Source organism: Phasianus colchicus, chromosome Z (assembly GCF_987193195.1).
Source record: "Phasianus colchicus chromosome Z, bPhaCol1.hap1.1, whole genome shotgun sequence".
Taxonomy (NCBI): domain Eukaryota; kingdom Metazoa; phylum Chordata; class Aves; order Galliformes; family Phasianidae; genus Phasianus; species Phasianus colchicus.
In genome coordinates this window covers 80,128,194-80,151,357 of record NC_143476.1, presented here as the reverse complement: position 1 = coordinate 80,151,357, position 23,164 = coordinate 80,128,194, and the positions used below count along the sequence as shown (strand labels likewise).

The following is a 23,164-nucleotide window of genomic DNA, read 5'->3' as shown; positions in this document are numbered from 1 at the left end:
CCCCAGAAGCACTATTTTTAAAATATTATTTTGCTGCCATGGATTTCTTTTCCAAGAAATGTTTGCCCATCTGTCCATAAAACAATTTGCCCTGGCCATATTTCCATCCTCCATGTAAAAGACATTTCACGTCCAGTTGAATATCATTAGCTGCCATTTCTGTATCCAAAGTTCTGATGTTTTCTCACCTCCCACGCTTGGGCTAGAAAGACTCTATCAAAAACATTCAGAGATTTTAATGCCTCCCCTGCTTCCTTCCTTTTTTATGTTGTACAATTAGACAGGCAATGAAGCACAGCTGTAACTAAAAAGCAGAATTACCATACTACCCTTACTTACTGATTTGACTTCTGAAGGAAATACTCATTACAGGACCGTGAGATTGCAATAGGCTTCAGTCAGTTTTTGCATATTTTGCTTTGGTTTCCTATTGGGAATATTTCAGTGTACGGTCTTCATGTAGCTTTCTGGCTTACAGATGGCAATGTCACTGATGGAATAAAGATTTAAAATTAAAAAGCATGCTTAATCAATTGTGCCTATATTCTGACAGAGTTTTATTTGATCTTGGCAGGTCAGGCCCATTTGGGGAATAGTTTAAAACATCTTTCTAAACTCACTGTTGTCATTCTAAAGCAGTTCTCAAAAACTACATAACTGTGGGCTTCTGATAAGTCAGCTACATGTTTATTAAATATAACATTACACAGCAGTAGTATGAGGTCTTAGATTAGCTGGGCTAATAATTGGGCTAATAATCAGAATAATTTTACATTATTCTGATAAGATAATTGAGATTTTGTAGTGTCTGCTAATACGGCAATGGAACATTTAAGTGATGCAATGCTTTTCTAGTAGAGCACATAGATTATTACATACATTACAGCCTTGTCAAAGTCGGAAATGTTCTGGATTTTCTGGAATAGAGCTAATGTGCTGGTGAAAAGGGATGGGGTATGAGATATGTACCAAATATGGGCCAAAGGAAAGCAGAGCCAGTCAGATCAGCTCTCTCTCTAATCACTCAACATGAAGAAATGAGCCTAACAAAGTTAATCTTGTGGAACTGGAGGACAAGCCATAGTGGAATGACCTGCATGGAGATGTGGCTGTGGTGAGTTCTGCGGAAGAGGCCCAGAGCAGAGAGAGGCCAAGTGTTATATTAATCACATGTTCAAAAACTCAGTTTCAACCTGTAATGCCATCAGTATTCCTGGACTTAATGTATATAAAAATGGTACACATAAGGATAATTATTGAAGGTCTGAGCTTTGTAACTTAAATAAACTTCTTTGCTTAAAGGACACAGAGAACACAAAGAAATTCTGAGGCCAGACAGGATCACCCAAGGCATACAAGGAGATCTAGAGTAAGCAGGAGGCTGGTGTGCTAGGCCCTGTGCTCAAATAAATCTCAGATGTGTTTAGCATAGTGGCGATCCTTCCACTGCCGCCTTACAGGGTGTATCATCTTGTGTGTACAGGAGATAGCAGCAAGTTTGGGCCACGCACTACAGGCCTCTCTGTCTCAGGGATGCTGTCAATTGAAGAAGCACAGCACTGCTGCTTTTCTTGAAGATGTTAACCCTGTCTGAGGTGGCAAGTCTGTTTGTGCTGACACACTGGATCTCCCAGTGTCCTTGGCTTACTCAGTGTTCTGAGTCATCAAGGACACTCGTGCATGTAAAGACAGCTGACGTGTCTGCTTTTGGAAGATTCAATATTTATTAGCCCAGACTTGTCACCATACTGATGTAGACAACATGGCATCTGGACTGCAGCTGACTATAGAACAGACTGAAACTTGAGGGATTCTTCCTAATGTAGACGGGATCTGGTTATGCATATTTTCAGGCATTCTTGCATAGGAAAAATAAGGGTTAAAAGTTCTGCATAAGAAAGCAAGAGTAACAAATATTAGTTATCTGTTTGCTTTGTTGGCTGCTTTCCCAGAAGGCCAAAGAGCTGCTATTCTATCTGTGAGTTTCTTTCACATCACCTGAACAAAAATGAAGCATTGTAAATTAATTACATTCAAAAAAGCTCTTAGGACTGGGCAAGTTGCTGCATTTCGTGTAAAATTCTGTGCTCTTGACTACCAGCACTGTCCTCTGACAAATTTGGGAAACTCTTGCTGCACATTGTGTATCTCTCTGGAGAGGAAGAAAAACATATACACAAAATGAATATTCCTGAAATATTTGCTTAACCAGCTCCTAATGGTAGAATTGGTCACTGCAAATAAATTTTCTTTTCCACTTAGAGTTATAAAATGGCTTTTAAAATTCTGGGAATTAGACACAATTTTTATAGTAATATAGTAATTAGGGAAAATGGCCTTTAATCCATTATTTAATTTTGTCATTCAACAAACACATTTACGAATCGCAAAGGTTGTAACTTCTAAATAAATTAAGTTTAATTATTCCAAAAAACTACATTATCTCTTAATATATACTTAAATATTGTATTGAAAACCTTAAGTAATTGCATCTTCAGCTGATTGCATAATGGATTTATGCTACAATTTATGTAATGCTTACTCTTAACAACTGCCTCCTGAACAAAGATTCGTTTTACTCTCCTTACTATTGCATAGAACTGTTGTTTGGTACAACTTGTTTCCCCATCCAGTACATACAAAGACAAAATTTTCACTTTGATTTTACATAATTATAGACAAGGAATTGCTAAGTAAAGGGTACTGATCTGACAGAGGCTTACAGCACCAATCACTGTTTTCAAACTATTTCAGTAAGTAGACATAGTAGACTAATAGGCTAACGTATTGGTTATTGCATGCAACTTGTTTTTCTGTCCTTTATTTCTTTCATGTGAACTCATGAGATTGTTTTTTTTTTTTTTTTTTTTTTTTTAAATCAGTTGCATTAAATGTCATTCTTCAGCCTTAATTGAACCAGTCAACTAACAGATTTTTCTTCTATACTGGTAGACAAATACAGATAGGCTGTGACACTGCTCAGCCTGTGTGTGTGTATATGCTCTTTAGAATCTGCAGCTGTTTTGATTCCTATTATTTGTAGATGTTGCTGTTTAACCTAGCAGGCAGCTCAGCACAACACAGCCATTCACTCATTGTCTCCAGACAGGATGTAGGACAGAATCAGAACGGTAGAAGTAAGAGAACCCCTTGGCTGAGATAAAGACAGTTCACCAGGTAAAGCACAAGGCCTGAGAACAAGCAAAGCACAGTGAGGAATTCACTGGCTGCTTCCCATCAGCAATCAGGTGTTCAACCACTGCCAGGGCTCAGCACATGTAGTGGTGTGTCAGGGAGACAAACACCATCACTCCAATACCTGACCTTCCTTCTTGTTTATGCCGTGACCTCTTGGTCCAGTTCAGGTCAGCTATCCTGGTTCTGATCCTTCCAGGTCCTTGTGCGCTCCCAGGTCCTTGCTGGCAGGGGAGTGTGAGAAGCTGAAAAATCCTTGACTCTTTGTAATCACGGCTCACCAACATTGGCATTTGATCAACTGTATTCTCACTCTGAGTTCAAAATGCGGCATCATATGATTTACTAGGAAGAAAACTTACTATACTCCAGCCAAAAACAGGACAGTAATATACTTTTATGTCTAAGCAGACTCTGAAAATGTAAGTTGTAATGGTCTGTACAAAATGCAGCTGCCACATCAGCTTGTTAGCCTGGTAAGTCTGCTATTGCTTGACAACACACATTACCAATACATAAATGGAATATGTACATACCACTTACCTTGTCGCAAATAGAGCATTAATTATTTAGTTCTACCATTAAAAATACCTGCCATTGCTTAGAGTGATTATACTGGGCTGGGCTCTTTGCATGGAAGGCAAAGGGAAATCATTAGGAGTTCACAGAGCTGACCTCCTTTCTGAAAGTCAGTCTACACTTGTGGACATATTGATGCTTGATCCGCCTGACTGCTTAATATAGCATATTTATAATGACATAATTATTTAGATATGATATTAAAATTCATATCATATCATAAAATTAATTTATTTTAACTAAACTATTCAATTTAGTTAAAATAAAACTGCATTGAAATGCTAGCTGTTGACATGAAGGTAACTGATCTGTGGAGCAAGAAAATGCACAGGCAGTGGAAGCAGGGACAGGTAACCTGGAGGGAATATAAGTATGCTGCTAGGCTATGTAGGGATGGGGCCAGGAACGCCAAGGCCCAGTTGGAACTAGAGTAGGCAATGGAAGCAAAGATAGATAAGAAAGTCTTCTATAGGTACATCAACTGAAAAAGGAATGGTCAGGAGGCCTACTGCTTCAGTGAGCAATACCAGCAAGCTAGGAACAATGGACAAGGGGAAGGCTGAGGTACTCAACATTTTTTGCCTCGGTTTTCATTAGCAATTGCTCTACACACAGGCTTCAAGAGAATGTTTTAGAATGTGGGAACTGGGGAAGCATTGCCCTTCCTGCTGTAAGTGATCAGGTTCATGACCACCAAAGGAATCTGAATATCCACAAGCCTATGGGTGCTGGTGAGATACATCCCAGAGTCCTGAGGGAATTGGCTGAGTCACCAAACCACTCTCAATGATATTTGAAAAGTCATGGTCAGCAGGTGAAGTCCCTGTTGACTGGAAAAAAGGCAATATAGCACCCATTTTTAAGAGTAGAAAGGATGATGATGGAAACTACTGGCCTAGTTAGCCTCATTTCAGAACCAGGGAATATCATGGAGCAGATCGTCCTAGAAGCTATGGCAAGGCATTTGAAAGAGAGAGAGGTGATATGGCATAACCAGCACAGTTTCACCAATGCGAGGTCCTATCTGACCAACCTTGTTGCTTTTTATGATGTTGTAACTGTGTCAGTGGACAAGAGATGAGTCACTAATGTTGTCTACCTGGACTTCAGTATGGCCTTTGACACAGTACCTCATTACTCCTTCTCTTCAGCTTGGTAAGATGCAGATTTGATGGTAGACTGTTTGATGGACAAGGAACTGGTTGCAAGATCGTACCTAGTGATGGCCAATGCTCAATGACCAGATGGAGATTAATGGCAAGTGATGTCCCTTAGGAGTCAGTGCTCTTTAACATCTTCATCAATGACATTGACCATGGGATCAAATACACACTCAGCAAGTTTGTGGCTGACACCAAGCTGTGGGTGCAGTTGACATGCCCAAGGGATGAAATGACATCCAGAGTGACTTGGACAGGCTTGAACAGTGGGCCCAGGTGAACAAGGTTTAACAAAAACATGTGCAAAGACATGTGCAAGATAAAATTTATGCAGCAAGACCATACATGAGTAGTTGCACAGCATTGCTACTTATGTGCTTGGAATTAAATATTTTCTGACATAAATTCTTGAAGGATTCCATACCTATTACTTTGGTCCGTGTAGGTAAAATGTGGGCAATAGTTAATAACATGTGATGTACAGTATAATGCAGAGGTGGCATATGAAACATCCTATTTCCTAAAATAACAGTCTTGAAACCACAGAAGGCACAGGAAATGCATAGGAGAAATGGAGGAGCTAATTGAAATGACAGATTTACAGTGTAGGATGAAAAAGCAGGAAGAAACAAAAGGTACTGTTACTGTCTGAAAATAAAATCCTGAGGCCACATTTGTATTTGCACAAGATAACAGATAAGTACAGAATAAATAGCAAAGCCCTGACCTTCACTGAAAATGACTGTAAAGTGCAGTACAGTTACTGTCATAGGGGTAGGGCTTGGCTTTGCTTTCCAAGTGCAGTCTTATGTCCTGGTTGAGGTTTTGTGGGATATCTCTGCATCAGCAGTGAGAGCAGAAGTTCCTGCTCCCTGACGGAGAGCTGCTCTGAGTGTAGGCAGGGATTTTGCTTTGAGTAATTCTGTATGTTACAAGGTGAAAGAGGAAGCGGGAGAGAGCCGGAAAGTAGAAATCCAAGCACTGTCCGGAAGCCTGTTTCTAGGTCAGCAGCAGTCCTGGGCTTTTTATAGAGAAGGCATTACAATGATGGAATTGAGTAGGAAGATGGTTTAAAACATGAGAATGGCAGGAGCTTTCAGGGAAAGGAGGCGGTATGAAGCAGCCCACAGACCCCAAACTTGGCATAGTCCATTTCTACGTGCAATAGAGTCTGTAGTACATTCAGTGTGGTTCTCAAGCATGCACACTTGCCTTTTGGTGTAGTGCTTTATCAGTCTCCTTTTAGTCCTGTAGGTGTCAAGAGTAAATTCAGTAAAATGGCCCTGAGCAGGACATTAGGAGAGACGAGGGATTTTCTCCCATACTATAGCTGTTGTCACAGTTTATAATTGCATTATGAACCTGTGAAGATGTTCTCTCTTTGGAAACAAATCTTATTCTTTATTGTCTGCACCAATACCATAAGCTGGAAAGAAATCCTGCAGTGTCATACTCAGTGCAGAAAACTGCAGTCAGTCTGCATTGGTCCAGCTGCTGTCACCAGAACTTGTTTTTCACATTAATTTCAGTGACTTTGCTAGCATTCCACTGATTAGATTTTAAAATACTCTCATGGATATGAATTCCATGTGTGCACAGTCTGGGTACAGTTTGTTTGTTTGTTTGTTTGTGTTTTGATGGTTTGTTTGTCTTGGAGATTGTTATAGGGCAGGGCTGACATCCTCACCCTGTCAAAAGTGAAGGCAGATTGCGGCCTCACTGCCACAGTGCAAGGATCCCACTTAAAGCCTTCCCCTCAGCCAGAAGAGGCAGCCAAATTACAGCATGGAATCTGACAGCAGCAACAGAGGTTGTAGGGTTTTTTTCTTATCTTTTTCCTTCTTTTTCTCTCTCATTCTTTTTTCCTTTTTCCTTTTTTCTTTCTTTCTTTTTTTTTTTTTCCTGTTATACCTATACTATAGGGTAGGGTATGCAGCTTGAAAACATGCATACCCTTACTGTATGGATTCAATGGAGAATTAATTTCATTGTTCTGCATTCAGGTTTCCACAAAACCTGTATCTTGAGTCATTTGAATCACAAAGTTTTCTTCCTTTTTTGAAAGAATCTATATAAATACAGCAGGACCAATTGGAGATAGAGAGAGACCCATTTTTTTCATACGGTGCTCTGAACTTTCAAAACACTGAAGTTACCTCTAATATTATGAGTGTTAACATTTCTTGTATCATCTTGGTGAGCATGGATACTACTTGTATTTCAGAAATTCATTTCATTTGCTACACCAGACTTACTTCTAGCTTTAATGGCAGCTCTGTATATCTAACTTTGCATTTCTCTGCAGGGTTGCAATTGTAAGGAACCATAGTCAAAGTCAACCCCAGTTAACTTTTAGGAGTAAGACCTTTCAAAGCCCTCTCAGGAATCTTAACCATGAGAATTAAGAAGGCTGCAGGACAATGTAAGTGGGCATTGTTACTGTCTCCCTGTCAAGGCTGTGGAGCAGAAAAGGTTCTTTGCTTCTCAGATTTCTGAGCAGAACTTCCATGGCTGGATCTGCTAAGATTAAACACTTGATTTCTCATTCAGTGTCTCTTTCAGATGAATACGTTGTTTCTCTTCCCAGGAGCATGCATTTTTCCATCCCCATCTATAATGCTGCAGTAGTTTGAGTCTATGTGCTCTGTATGACAAACAGCTAATACCTGGACATTTAAGAATAAGATTCTTTCTAAGTATTCAACCACAGAAATTCATCAGTGATATGCTCTGTTTTTTGATGGAAATGAAAGCAAATCCAATATATTTTGTTGCTGTTATGAATCAGACCAGACAAAATTTGAGCAATTTTTTCTTAAATTAAAAACAGACTGATCATTTTATTTTGTCACTGACACTGTCCAATTATTCCATTTCCATTTCCATCTGCTGTATCAACACCAACACAGTACACCACTGATTTGATTATTGCTATTAGCTGTGTTGACTAACTAACATTTTTAAAATCTTCAATCCTCTCTACTGGTAAATGCTTTTGAAAAATAATCTCGATTATTAACATTATTATCTTGGATTACTGTTGTGTAATTTAGTGGTTTATGTGTAAAGCACACCTCATTTTTGAGGGAGAAAGTTCACATGTTAGAGTTCCAAATCTGACAGTGGCATGTCAAATCTGTCAATGGAATGGTTATAATTTTGTGCTGAACAGGTCAAGGCTCAATTAGCTTTACAACACTTTAATTTCTGACCCTGAGCTTAAAATATGATTGTATTGTTTTTCAGTCTTCCATCTCAGCAACTGCAGCTCTAGTCTTGGTAATTAGACAGAAACAAAAAGCAACAGGAATTTGGAAGGCACTGAAGACAGCCAGAATATGCAGACATTTTTGGAAATGGATGCAAGTGAAGCATGACTATAAAAACTAACTGACCTTATTGCCATTCACTCTCTCTTCCCCATTTAAGCAGACCGTAAATTAACAGAAGCTAAAGCACAATTCTGTATATTCCAATTTATTTTAATTGGCAGACAGGATCAAATGCAAAGAACTTCAAAAATAAACTGCATTTGGGTTTAGATTTCCACTGTTCATTGGAATTTGAAGAGAAGTGCAATTACCCCTCTCTACCTGCATAGTTTTCTAACATTCAATATGGCTTAACTTGGTATTGTGTCCACTTTCACCAGGTGTTTTTTGATGGAAACACACCTGGTTGAAATGTAGGTCAAATAAAATCTGAAATTTTGGGATGCAAACTCCATTATTTATTGTTAGCTCAAGTTATGCTGTGCCCTGAGAAGGCAGAGCAGGAGGCAATCATAGCTTACTGCCTAAAAATCAGATACTGGAATAGGAAGCAGTGAAAGAACAGAACAGCAAAGCAGTGATATAATCTTTATCCTAATGACATGATTTTTTAGTACATAATTCTGGGTGGATTTTTGTTTCTTTAACTTAAAAATCTGATTGGCAAATGTTAGGCACTGTTCATAACTGAGAATGTGAGAAGATTACTTGCTTTTAAATATTGTTTTAAAATATGATGTTCTAAAATTATCTATTACTAAAATGGAGATATTCTAAAGGTGCAAATATACGTTACCCCTTCTTTCTTGTTGTCTTTCTTCATTGTTCACATCTGTTGCCTGATAGCAACGAACTGAATGTAGCTTTCTGTTCACAAGGTTCCTTAGTGCCTTCTAGTGCATTAACATTATTCATCAGGTTGCTCAATGCAACATGATATCTTGAGACTCAAGGAAGTCTCAGATAATTTTTTTTCCTGCAGAGTCCCATTTCTTAAACCAAGACACATTCTCTCTGTTTTCATTTATTTATACTTTGATATGTGAGCATCCACATTTAATACTCTAAGTGCATCTTCGTTGACCTCATCACAAAAGACATCACATAGTCACATAGTAGCATAGTAGAACTCTTGTTTCATACCTCTTGCCAATCCTGTGTCCATTTTGGATAAAGAGAGAAGGATACTTCCTAGAAGAGACAGCTGAACATTCATACATTAGATAGCTGTATTGGAAAGTGAAGTTAGAAATACAGTGAACTTACAAATATTAGAATGGAAGAGAGCCATAAAATTATTTGAACTGGTGAAATAACAAAACTGAAGCACTGAAAACTGAAGGAGTATTGTCCACTGACTCATGATATCTTTTACATTTTTACACATTTTTTACGGTTTCTAAAGCAGGGCCAAAGAACACAATGGGCTTAGCGTATGCAATCAAAATCGCATATTCAGAGTAGCTTTTAAAAGAAGAAATTACAACTTCCATCTTGCATTAGTCCATATCTTCAGGAATATATAAGTGGTGTGCTGAAATCACTCTCCAGGGAAGAGAAGGGGATCCTTCAGTTCAAATCACCATCTTTTCTGTCTCTTCAGAGAAAAACAAACAAACAACAAAAAACAACAAAATGGGAAAGTCTGCTGACAACTGTACTACTACTTTTTTTTTTTTAAAGAAAAAGACAACTTATGAGATGGTACATGTTTTAGTCAACAGCATTATTATATGTGAATATACAGCAGTTCAGGATTCATCCCCATGAATTACCTTCTGAGTAAAATACTTTTTCCTCTAAATTTAAATCTAAGTTTCCCCTCTTTTAGTTTAAAACACTTTCTCCTTGTACTGTAACGATCAGACCATGGAAAAAGTTAGTATCCTTCCTGTTTATAAGCTTCCTTTAAACACTGTAGGGCCTCAGTGAAGTCTTCCACAGCTTTCTCTTCTCCAGGCTCAATAAGCTGGCTTCCTCAGTCTTTCTTTGCAGGAGAGGTGCTCCAAACCTCTAAGCATTTTTGTGTCCTTCCTCTGGACTCACTCCAACAGCTCCAGGTCTTTCCTATGATGGGAGCTCAGGAAGCAGTACTGCAGGTGGGGCCTCACAAGGGCAGAACAGATGGGGACAATCCCCTCCCTCAGTCTGCTGGCTACCTGTCTTTTGATATAGCCCAGGATACTGCTGGCCTTCTCTGCTGCAAGCGTTGGCTCATGCCCAGCTTTTCATCCACTGGAACCCCCAAGTCCTTCTCCGTGGGGCTGCTGTCAAGGAGTTCTTCCAGTCTACAGTCATATCTAGGGTTGCCCCAACCCAAGTGCAACAGCCTGCACTTGGCCTTCTGGAACATCATTAGGTTCACATGGGCCCGCTTCTCAAGCTCATCCAAGTCTCTGTTTCAGTGCAAGTGATTACAACATAAGGAAGCATTAATTCCTGAAGAAGGTCTTAATTACTGACTGAAGATCAAAGACACTCTTGTGAGGTCTGGAGCTGGATGATGGCTTGACATAGTATCTCTGGAATTCCTCCCATTGAGGTTGAGACCCTTTTTGGATGAAACATGTCAGCAGTAAATATAAGGTCAGATCCTTGTATTTCATATTTCTATAATTAGTTCTCTTTCAAATAAAAGTAAATGGCTCTAGCTACATTATACTTCCTGCTAATGTTGATGGACTTGATTCTGATTTCAAGAGGATATTTATCGGAAGTTAAACATTGTGCAGTATATGTGCTGTTTCTCTAGTGTCAGTCTTGCATTTGTGCAGTGCTCCTCTGAAACCACTCAGTTCAACATTGTGCAGCTATAAATTAAGCACCGAATGGTGCTTTTCCCACAGCACACCACTGCCAGGTTGCTGAAGTAGTTAATTATATTGCAGGTCCCTAAAAACCCTGCTGCACCAGCAAGGAAGTCTCTTTAATTTCACTGGAACATTTCTGAGAGCAAAGATATACCTTGTTATGAAATGTTGCTTTTTATCTATTTGTACAATCTATTCTGTTTAATAGCTATTTGCAGTTAAGAAAACATATTTAGCTTTCTTGTGTTAAAAAAAAAAAAATCCACAGTATTTAATTTTCTCAGGAAGTTAATGTTTCTGGGACACATTTCTCTGTACTGAATCAATTGCTCCTAATTTCTAGGCACTTTTTTTTTTAATTCATGAGACTGGGCTTCCCAGGTTCCCATCCAGCCTAGTCTTGAATTTCTCCAGGGATGGGTCATCTGCACTTCCTCAGCAACCTGCGCCAGTGCCTCACTGCTCAAAATAAGAAGTTTCCTTCTAAAATCTAACCTAAATCTCCTCTTTTTAAGTTTTTAAAACCATTCCCCTTGTCCCTTGACCATGTAAAAAGTCTCCTGTTTATGAGCTCTCTTTAAGCACTAGAATGCCACAAGGAAGTTTCTCTGGGACTTTCTCTTCTCCAGGCTGAACAAGCACAGCTCTCTCGGACTATTTTAATAGGACAGGTGCTCCAGATCTCTGATCACCCTTGTGCCCTTTTCTGGACCCACATCTGCTACTGGGTTCGTGAGCAGCTTACTACTTTGCACAGTATGAGTGGGAAACACAATCAGACCCGCACTTCCTTGCACGAGTTACAGCATTTCTCACAGTAATGGCTTCCCCATCCAACTGGATGATCTCCGATTGCCATGTAGTGCTATCAGCTCTGGACAAAGAGCTCATTTTCAGCCTTCCCATTGTTGATCCAGGCTGTACATCATATATGCACATTTAGGTAGCTGCATCAGTTACATGGCTACATGTGCAGGCCAGGATTGGAAGCCTGACTGTGTGAGCTCAGATATTGTTCAGATCCCACTTTCCAGTTTTCTACCGCTCCAAATAAAGGCCAGCCAGTGAAAGACTCTCAGCCTTGGCTGCCTGCAACCCTCTAGGAATTTTTTCTGCTTTCATAGAAGCTCTAATTTGTTGTACTGAAGGGCTTCGAAGAATAGAACTTCTGGCCTCCCTTCTTGTGAGACAGAAGCAGGGCCCGTGTCTGCCAACTTTTATGGGACCTGGACTGCTTCTTATTCAAAGTTCTTCACAGTAGGCTTTCCTGCTTCAGCTGGAGTTTGTCAGTGTTGTAACTATAAAACTGTAGTCAGAGACTCACTGCATGTGAATGCCGGAAAAGGATCTATGCAAGATATGCCTTTGGATGTACACACTTTGACTGCTGGGCATTGGTGGTAGATTCTGAATTGGTCTGGGCAAAACTAAGAGAGTAGAAATCTCTACAGGGATTTCAAGCCTTGTGTTTGTGAATAGGGTCAGCATTCATTAGAGCTACTTCACTTTGGGCCCTCACTTTACATAGGTATTGAGATATTTATGACATCACAGATCTGGGTCAGCAGGGTTGCACAAGAGACATCAGGCTGGGTACTGGAGCAGAGTGAGGGGTAAAGAATTTCACTGTTTTATCTTCCAGTGTCTATCCAGACAGAGTAACGTCAATGAATAGCTACAGTAATTAAATTAGCTTAATGCTTGTGATATAGAACTAACTTTCCTGGGAGATCTTCTAGATATGTCTGTGTAGTAGATTAAACAGTGCTGGGCACTGGGTCCTGTGCTGTTAAATTACTAAAATGATACCAAGTTTGAATTTTTGCCCAGGTTAGCCCTTGCAAATGCTGTGTGGTTTGGGAGTTAGGACAAGAGCATGCTCACTCACATGGTATCAGTGTGGATTTGATGGTACAGACTCATAATTTCATAACAGCTGCCTTAGCTTAGAGACTGGTACATTAGACTGCGCATTTATGTAGTCCACATCAAAAGTTCTGTGGAGCTGTAATCTCAGACCTAAAACAGGTGTGCAGAGGACAGGTGAATACCTGGGGCATAACAATGAGGAAGGTCTGAAGCGACTGAGTCATTGGATGTCTCTGAATTTTAGTTATCTACAGATATATAAGACTGATATGCAATACGATATGTAGAAGCAGTAATTCTTAATGTCATATGTGCATACAAATACATACATGAAGAATGATTAAATATTTTTTTCTCCCTTTTGCCTTAGTATTCTTCAAAATTCCCAAATGCTTGAGAAAGTGGAAGAAGCATGGTTAAGATTTATTTTTATTGTAATCACTGAAAGCCAAAACTAACTTAGCAGAGGAAAGCTTAATGACCCTGGAGGGAGTCCTAGAATATTGTTTTATTTGCTTTAGCAAATAATCCTTGCTGCAAACATGGAGTTTGCAGGCTGCACTGAACAAACATGGGGTAGCCCTGTGTGGTCATGAACACATTCAGTGCAGAAAGGTAGTTAACTTTTGTAGGTTATCTTTGGGGAGCACTGAAGTTGTTAATTCCAAGGGGCTAGGGAACTAAGTCTGTTTTATTTTAACGCTTTTGGCCATTGCTGAGAAATAAGCCACTTTCTTTCTGTTTTTAAGAGACACACTAAAACTGTTTTGCACCACAAATTGTTCTGAGCTGAGGTAGTTGCCAGCCAGATGCAGGCATCATGTGAGGGGATGAGAGCCTCAGGAATGTAACCCAATGGCTCTACAGTTGGAAACAGGAATAGCCTGCTCATGATGAGCAGGTGTGCAGTGTTTGGGATGCAGCTATTTCACACAAATGTCCGTCTCTTAGAAATGTTCTATCTTCCTTATTTCTCCTTTTAGTTTGATTTGCCTGTATTGGCTTTACTGCCTGGGGAGTCCTAAGACAGCAAGTGTTTTGCTGTTAGTTGCTATGATGCAAGTGAAAATTTTATTTGATCTCTATTTTGGATAATGAAGGCATCACCTGGACCCCAAACTATTCTGCCAAGTTATCACCCACAACTTGTACCTGTATTATGAGCTGTATGAATGCTTAATCCTAACAATTGCTAGTGTGATCATAAATCAGAAATGTATCAGTCACTACAGAGTCTAGGCAGTTTGTGTAGATGTTTTTGTGTCTCTGGATTCTAGCAAAATGGATCCCTTAAGTCACACAAGTTCCTGTGTTCAGAAGTACTTAAACAACTGTATCCCATTGATTTTATCATCTGCCATGAAGACACTGCCAGTCATCTTGTTGAAAAGAAGGATCTCACTATGTAAATGCCTTTCTCTGGCTGAATACTAAGGTGTGTCTTGAACTACAGTTTTCAGCTCACTTCGAGATATTACTGGATTCGGGACTGTTCACAACAGCTGTATGGCAGATTTCTTGGACATAATTTCAACTGAAATAGCATTGCCTGTGAATTCTTGCATTCCCCTCAATCTGTATCATCCTATTCTGCTGAAAATCATCGGGGCCGCTCTCTGTATGACCATATGACCACTCCTCTACGTTTAACTCCTCCAGTTGAAGCTGTGCATTTAACTTTCTTTATGGACTGCGAGTGGGTTTCAACTACCCTAAAGTGGCTACACAGAAGTGAAACATCCAGGCTTAGGTAGTAGTTAGGCTCCCTCTATAGTCAGTATCAGATACCTATCTTAGAAGGAGACAATTTTCTTTTGGAATGACCTGTCTGGCTACAGAGATGAGCAGTCCTTTATGAATACTGAAGATTTTATAAAGCAAAAAGACACATCTAGCTCATAATATAGTAGTATATACTAGTAACTCGCCAACCTAAAATATTAAGGTACTAAAGGTACTAACTATAACTTTCAGCCTGCAATATGCTAAGAGGTATGTGATCCTATTGACTTCTTTAGGATAGGAGGCAAAAATGCATTTCTCTGGTATATGCCATTATTATAACTGAGCTTTTTATTAATTTTTTTTTTTTTTTTTAAAAAAAGGTCTTATTTGGGGACAGAATTATTACAATACATTACAATACATTATTACTGATATTCAAGCACAGAAGAACTGCAGGTTGGTTAAATCAAAATCACAGAATAGATTGGTTTGGAAGAAACATTAAAGATCATTCAGTTCCAACAGTTGCCACTCACCAGATCAAGCTGCCCAGGGCCTCGTCCAACCTGGCCTTGAATGCCTCCAGGGGTGGAGCATCCACAGCTTCTCTGGGCAACCTGTTTCAGTGCCTTACCACCCTCTGAGGAGAAAATTTCCGAACATCTAACCTAAATCTCATCTCTTATTTTAAAACCATTCCCCCTTGTCCTATCATTATCAGACTGTGTAAAAAGTCAGTCTCTTTTAAGCTCTCTTTAAGTGTTGGAAAAGCACAAGTAGGTCTCCCTGGAGACTTCTCTTTTCCAGGCTGAACAACCCTGACTCTCTCAGCCTTTCTTCATAGGAGATCTGCTCCAGTCCTCTGATTATCTCTGTGACCCACACCAACAAGTCCACATCTTCCTTGTGTTGGGGGCCCCAGACCTGCACACAGTACTGCAGGTGGGGCCTCACAAGGGCAGTGCAAAGGGTGACAATCACCTCCTTTGCCTGACTGGTGACTCCTCCTTTGGTGTAACTGAAGATACTGCTTACATTCTGGTCTGCAAGTGCACGCTGCTGGCTCATACCCTGCTTTTCACCCACCAGAATCTCCAAGTCCTTCTCTGTAGGGCTGCTCTCAAGGAGTTCTCATTGAGAAAATGTGTACAGGTTGAAGTCTATACACAAATCTGGAATTGCCCCAGAACAAGTTCAACACCTTGTATTGGGCCTTACTGAACTGTGTTGTGTTTTCCTGGGTCTGCTTTTCAAGCCTATACCCATGCCTCTGAGTGACATACATTCCTTCTATTGTGTCAACTGAACCACCCAGCTTGGTCATCAGCAATCTTGTTGAGGATGCACTCAATCCCACTATGCAGGTAACTGATAAAGATATAAAAGAGCACTTATTCCAAAGCAAACTCTTGGAGGACACCATCTGCTACTGGCTTTTACATGAAGTTTGAGGTGTTGGCCAAAACTCTCTGACTGCAATCATTCAAACAATTTCTTATCCACTGAATAGGCCACTTTTCCAATCCATATCTTCCTAATTTAGAAAAAAGAATGTAATGTGGAACCATCAAAGGCCTTGCAGAAGTCCAGGCAGATGACATCGTTTGCTCTTCTTTTGTATATTGATACAATCAATCCATCTTAGAAGGCCATCAGTTTGGTCAAGCATGAAAGCCTTAGCACACGTTCCAGGAGGATCTGTTCCATGATCTTCCCAGACCACAGATGTGATCCTCACCAGCCTGTATTTTCCTGGATCTTCCTTTCTACCTTTCTTAAAAATGGGAGTGTTGTTTCACTTTTTCCACTCACCAGAGACTTCATCCAATAGCCACTTTTTTTTTTCTTTTTTCCTGACCAGGATACTTGTGGAATCCCTTCTTGTTATTTTTCATATCCCATGTCAAATTCAATTCACTTAAAGATGCACTGCAAGTATACACAAGACTGTAGCCTTGATCACTCTCTATCTCTCTCGGTTGCTAGCACAGTTACACCAATCTAATAGCAGATGCTGGGCAGCTGTGACCACATCATCACATACAACAGCAGACAGCAGAAATGGTAACTAATAGTAAATATGATCTGGGAAGCAGATGACTTCAATGGACCAATTCCAGAATAACAAATTATTCCAAGTAACCAGTTTTAAAAGGCCTTAATTGAAATTACTGATTTTTGTTAATGATTCAAATTGACATAATGCAAATATTGAAGGACGTAAATACGTAAGCAATGCAGTTGCATAAAATAAAAAGAAAAAAAAATGTGGTAATATTTTGAAATTTTTAGGTGTGCCATGATGTAAAAAAAAAAAACCCAACATATTTCTAATAGATAGTATTTACATATGAAATAGTGCTAGTGCACTGAAACAAGCTGCCCAGTAAAGTAGAGGAGTCAGTGTCTCTGGAAGTTTTCAAGAAAAAGGTAGATATGAAACTTAGGGATGTGATGGGCATGGTGGTGGTGGCCTGACAGTAGGACTAGATGATGTTAGTGATCCTTTCCAATTTTAATGATTCAAAGATTCCATGGTAGAAATGGAGCATCTATTGTATCTTCAGGTGGGAAGATGTGTGTGAACATAAGACAGACAAATACTAACTATTGTTGTCTCTACTGCAAGAGATTTCTTCTCAGTTCTTCTATTCAAATATGGCAAATGAATGTACTTAATTTATCATGCTTGGTCAAGCCTTAGTTTTTTATTGTGGTTTACCTTAGCAGATATGTTGTCACTTCTAGTTGTATAAATAATAAATTCATTTCCTCATTCACCTTTGACTTGTGCCTGTTCCCTGTGAATCATCTCCCACTTGTATCTTTTTTTTGGCCTAAGAATAAACCCATTAATTTATACAACATTTAACAAAAACATTTCCAGAAGTCTGTTACCATTATTATCTTCCCCTCTAGTGAACTCAGTACTTGTTTGTACAGCACGTACTGCATAAACTCTATAAGGTGTCAAATACAAAAGCTTCTTGGCTTCAGAATAAAATCTGTAACTGAGTATCTAATCAGAGTGGTCTTTCTCATTCCAAGCTGGTAAATACTGGCTTGTCTTAGAGCTCAGTAAAGAACACTTGTTTTTTCAGGTGCACACTTTGTGGATATGTTTGTAAATCTGGCTTCTGGATTGTTTGGAAGGTGGTGCTGTGTATGACCAAGGAAGGAAAGCATTTCAGTGATCAGAGGTGAATACAGATAGAAATGTTTTCACTGACTGCTTAAAAGCCAAAGCATTTGACTGCAATTGAGAAAAGTATGCCTTGTACCTACATAGTACAAATTGCAGATTTCAAAATTGGTATTTTGTGAAGTCTGAAAGAGTTTCTGTAATATTTTAGAGGATTTTAGAACAAAACAATTTGCACATTCTGAGAATGAAAACATGCTTAAATGGTTATGGGAAATATTCTGTTGAAAATGTTATCTTGCCAGCTCTTCCAGTCCTTCAGCACATCTGAAGGACCAATTTCAATAAATACCAATTTCAGTATGTCCAAGGACCTAAATACAGAGACTATTTCTAGGCACAGCTTTGTTTGCTACTGAGATTATACTGCCAGCTATAGCCAAATGGTAAATTCAACCCCAGATCAATGATAATTCTACAAGATGCAGGTAATTCAGCAGAGGCCACCTGTGAGTAGGGCAGAGGAATTGAGCTGATACAACAGCTACAGTATGCTTCCCAGTAACTGAACTGGAGATGGTCTCTACTTTTAGAATTAAGGAAAAATTAGTCTGCCTTGACTTGATGGTCCCTTAGAACAGCATGCTTAAGTTTATTCAGTTTCCTCAGCCAGCTGACCACAGTAGTGTGGCATGGACCACATCAGCGCCTCCGACCTCCTGCATGTGAGCCCAGTTGCCCACTGGATATATAGAAGCCACTGCACATGTCTACATTACATCAGCATTTAGGATTTCTGGAATAAATTGTATCAAGATGCCTGAACCCAGTTTGCATCAGATTTGTGCACAATTACAGGTGTAAAACCAAGTATTTTCACATATCTGCTAAGAATCTGACATGCTGAGAGAACATTATCACACTTGGAACTCTTTGGGAAAAAAAGGCCCCCAAAACCTGATCCTGCAGAAGTTTTTAACCCTAGCTTAATCCCAAGTGTGTGTATAAAACAATTGGTTTTGGAAATTTTGAAATTGGACTTTAGATGTTTGTTTAAATGTTTTCCTGGAAGGATCACTGGGGTCTGCAAGACAGAGCCTTTTCATATATCCCAATGACATTTCTCTGTTAGATCTCTCAATGACATTTTAAGAGCAGCTCACTAAGATTTGATATCAAGGCCTATGATGAATGGACAAATTTGCAAAAGTTTTAGGTAGGGAGTACTTGAAAAAATCTGATAGTTTCCTGACAATATTCTTCTATGGTATTGAAACAAAACTATTTGTTGGGTGTAGGATGAATATTAAATAAATACGGTAGTCTGGCCAACCCAGAGATGTGGATATCCTTGAATAACCTTTGACAGCACTCACAACTGTTCTTTAGAGAATCAGATAGGTATGTCAAGGGCCTTAGTTTTGCTCATATTGGGCCTCCTCCAAGATACCATTTCTAGACTTCTGAATCAATGAGGCCCCTGCTCACTGGAGAGTATGGTAACAGCACAATGTGCTTGGGCCTCCAGAGCCACTCTTCCAGTCAGGAATTGCATTTGTGGCAATCAGGATGAGAGAATGAAAGACAAAATAAATTGCCTAAGGAAATAATCTATAAGAAGACAGTAAGGAAAACCATAGATTCTTCCTTCCTTCCTTCCTCCTCCCTCCTTTCCTCCATTCTTCCCTCCTTCCCTCCTTCCCTCCCTCCCTCCCTCCCTCCCTCCCTCCCACTCTCCCTCCCTCCCTCCCTCCCTCCCTCCCACTCTCCCTTCCTCCCACCCTCCCTTCCTTCCTTCCTTCCTTCCTTCCTTCCTTCCTTCCTTCCTTCCTTCCTTCCTTCCTTCCTTCCTTCCTTCCTTCCTTCCTTCCTTCCTTCCTTCCTTCCTTCCTTCCTTCCTTCCTTCCTCTCTTTCTTTTATGCTTCTTTTTAATAAAGATGGGGAAAGACAGAAAACAATGTAAGTATCCAAAGAGGTGGACACAGAATATGTCCATTATGCTCAGCTCTGATGTAGAAAGCAGTTTTAATTAGCTAATAAAACTTCACTGCATTCATTTCTACCAGAACACTGACTAGGAGAAAATCATAACACACATTCCCTTCTGTGTGTTTTTTTTCTTCATATGTCCTTCGTTCAGTACAAGGGGTCCAGTCCCTGAAGTCAACTGACATGTCAAATTAACAAGAACAATCCATGACATTTCAAGTAATGCTGTCACAAGGTTAACTTGCTTTTCACTGCTCTGAAGAGAGAAAGGCTGCAGTAAAAAAAAAAAAAAAAAAAAAAAAAAAAAGAAGAAGAAGAAGGAAAAAATTGAAAAAAGAAGGCAGCTACAAAAGCTACAAATAGTAGAAAGACACAGATTTGCTTTACAAGGACTGATAATACCAAATTAAAAAAAAAAAAAAAGAAAAGCAGATAATTAAATCAACTGCCATATGCTGCCATCCCTCTAAATGGGATAAAGGAGGAATACAACCAATATATTTCCTGAAGAGTTTAAATGCTCTGCCATTTATATAGGCACTCTAACTCTTATCATGTGGTACAACAACAGGAAAAGGGAAAGGAGAAAAAATGTACTTAGCCCAGTCTGGTGCTATGCTAGACCTAGCAACCTGCCTTTATTTCTCCATACGTGTTTTATCTGTGTGATAACAGTCATACTGGCTGTGTGGTCATGAGTCTGACAGGCAAAAGCTCCAAATGCATTATAGAGTTCCGTAAATCAGAAGTAATGCATTATAGATCAACATGAAAACTAAAAGCAATCTGTATCCTATTATTTAGCCATATTTTACAGGCTTAGTTCAAGTGAAATGCTGCTTATATGTAATGTGCTGGGAAAATAGTATAACAAATGTCTACTGCATTATATCAAATCAAAACATGTTAGAGTTCAGTAGCACATAGCACATGACAGATTAAGATGCGAGTTAATTATGTCAAAAAATATTGATAGAGAGGATAATGAAGAAGAAACCAAAAGTTGGTAGTCCTAGTGCAGCAGAGTGCTACTCACAAATGGAGTTTTATTTAGGTGACTCTTAGATACAGAATCCAGCATTTCGATGTGAGAAAAATGCATCTTAATTTAAGGTTTGGCTAAGGAGACTATATTCAAATTATATGATGGCAAATACCAGCTGTGTTTCATACAAAGAAATCCTAGTAGCATAATCTTCCTGTAGGAAGAACAAACAATATACCACAGAGGATTAAGTAAGAGAAACCTGAAATGAAAGCATAATTCCACGAATAGACCCTTTAGTCAGAGATTACAATAAGATGTCAGCTGGCTCAATGGTGTAGGTCATCCACTTCTTCCAGTAAACCTCCTAATTCAATTTGTTGTCTACAGACAAGTATTTTTATTCAGGGGTCACTACAGGAAACTGAAAACTCTACCTGAATTGAATTTACATTACTTGATTATACTATTCTGGTAGGTGTGTAATTCTAAGTAAATAAGTAGACTTCAGTGCACAGGATTCACATGAATCACCTCCAAAATATACAAGGAGTATCTTAAAAGCATCCAGTCCCCTTCCCCCATAGCATCATGTTTGATTTCCCAGCTAAAATTTGGCAGGTATTGAACATCTGTATTTATGAGCTGTGATTTAAAAATTGGTGGAGATCAGTTACAATTTTCTGCTTCTTTAGCTTTTTTTTTTTTTTTTTTTTTTTCTCCTTTAGATATTCAAGTGAGAGAACTTGGCTAAAGAAAGCAAGAATTTTAAACGCTGTACTTTGGACTGCCTGGTCAATAATAGTACCAAGTTCAAATATTTCCCATCTGGCCTTCAATCCCAGCTTGCACGCTTAGATGATTTTAGACTTTTTGGCTCTCAGCTATGTGGTTCAAACAAGCCCACTCATTTCAACATTTTTTCTCAGTCCTCACTAGCACTGTTCCTACCCTTGGGATCTTGTTCATTTAGGTTAAATCGTGTGCTGCAAGAATAATGGATGGGAAGATGGAGGGCATATGTATTACAAGGTGTAGCACAAGCTTATTTTTTCCTATCTCTTAGATAGCTCTGAAGGTTATCTAAAGCCTGTATCTAAAGCCTGAATGTTGCCTTACTTCCTAACAATATGGATGTCAAATATGTTGGACAATCAGTAGCAGAAATATGAGCATAAGTTCAGTTGCCATTGCAGCTCCAAGGCACTTAGCACTTCCATTGCTTGATTGATATAGTCAGTGACACGGCAATGCCAATATGTTTAATACTCTGAACCAATGGCATGAAAAACTTTTTTCTCAACCTTTCCTTCAAGTTTTCCCTTCTTCAGCAGCTGTTGCTAGGCCAGCTGCCTTAAAATGTATCCTGAGTATCAATTGGCCTGTTTTGCTGAAATTGATAATTTTTAAGCTCTCAGAGAACCCTGTAAGACATTACTCAGCTGAAAGACCCATCATCCTCCCAGTGATGGAGGTGACAGCAGACCCAAGGAGTGGGTCCCTTGCAGCTGTCATCTGACAGCTGTGCAAGTCAGCTGAGGAAACTGGAACCAATCTGAGCTCAGGAAGGAGGTGATAAGCTTGGGGGTTGATAACAAACCTATGTTTCATTCACTGAGAGGTGGCTGCAGGGGAAATGGCACTGGGGGCTTTGGTGTCAGACTGCTGGTTCTTTTGTTCTCTTGGAGAGCTGAGGACATAATCTGTGGCTGCTATGAATCTTGTGAAAGGCATCTGTTACCACCCTCCTCAAGGCAGAGTATCCAGGTAGGTGTTTGGAGGCCCTGCTATATAGGTAAAGAAAGCTGGAAGGGGTATGTTAGGCTGTGTAAAACTGCAGGTGGTACCTTAATATATACTCCTTCCTAAGCACTCTGAGCTCTATCCTAAATGTAGAGTGTTTGTGCCCCTCCTGTGGGAAAGCTGTTAAATTGTTTCAGAGACAGCAGAGGAAGACATGCTTGTGTGAGCATCAGCTTCTACATATGCAAAGAGAGGTATTGGAGCAGTATTGCCAGTTGACTGGCTTGTTCAGAATAAGCAAGAATGTTTGCTATGAGTATTTCACTAAGTTATGAAAGTCTTTTTCTGAAGGTGAGACAATTCTTTCTGCTGTGTCAATGTAGGGATTGAATATTATTTATCGAAGACTGCAATGTGGCAAGAAGTTTGAACAATACAGATATGTAATATAATCTTCCTTCTTCTGGATGGGATGAGTCCTCTATGTCATTTTAAATCAGAAAGTTTACACTTGTTAAGTTTCACATTAAACCTGCTTCAAATTAACTCACACTCTGAAGGTAAATATATATTAAAAAAAAAAAAGTTTGCAAACTTCTAAGAACCTTTGTATCTGAGTCTGTGTCTGAATAGTTACAGGAGACATGCCTGACTTCAGCTGGGCAGATACAGAACTGAGCCTAGGCTGTCAACT

General features: G+C 39.4%; 1 long non-coding RNA gene across 1 annotated transcript; it reads left to right on the top strand.

Moving 5' to 3' along the window:
- Positions 1-12,516: 12,516 nt before the first annotated feature.
- LOC116229812 (uncharacterized) lies at positions 12,517-22,066 on the top strand. The gene is made up of 3 exons (XR_004167113.2): positions 12,517-12,629; positions 17,712-17,810; positions 21,456-22,066. It is a non-coding gene; the product is annotated as an uncharacterized LOC116229812 (long non-coding RNA).
- Positions 22,067-23,164: the final 1,098 nt, after the last annotated feature.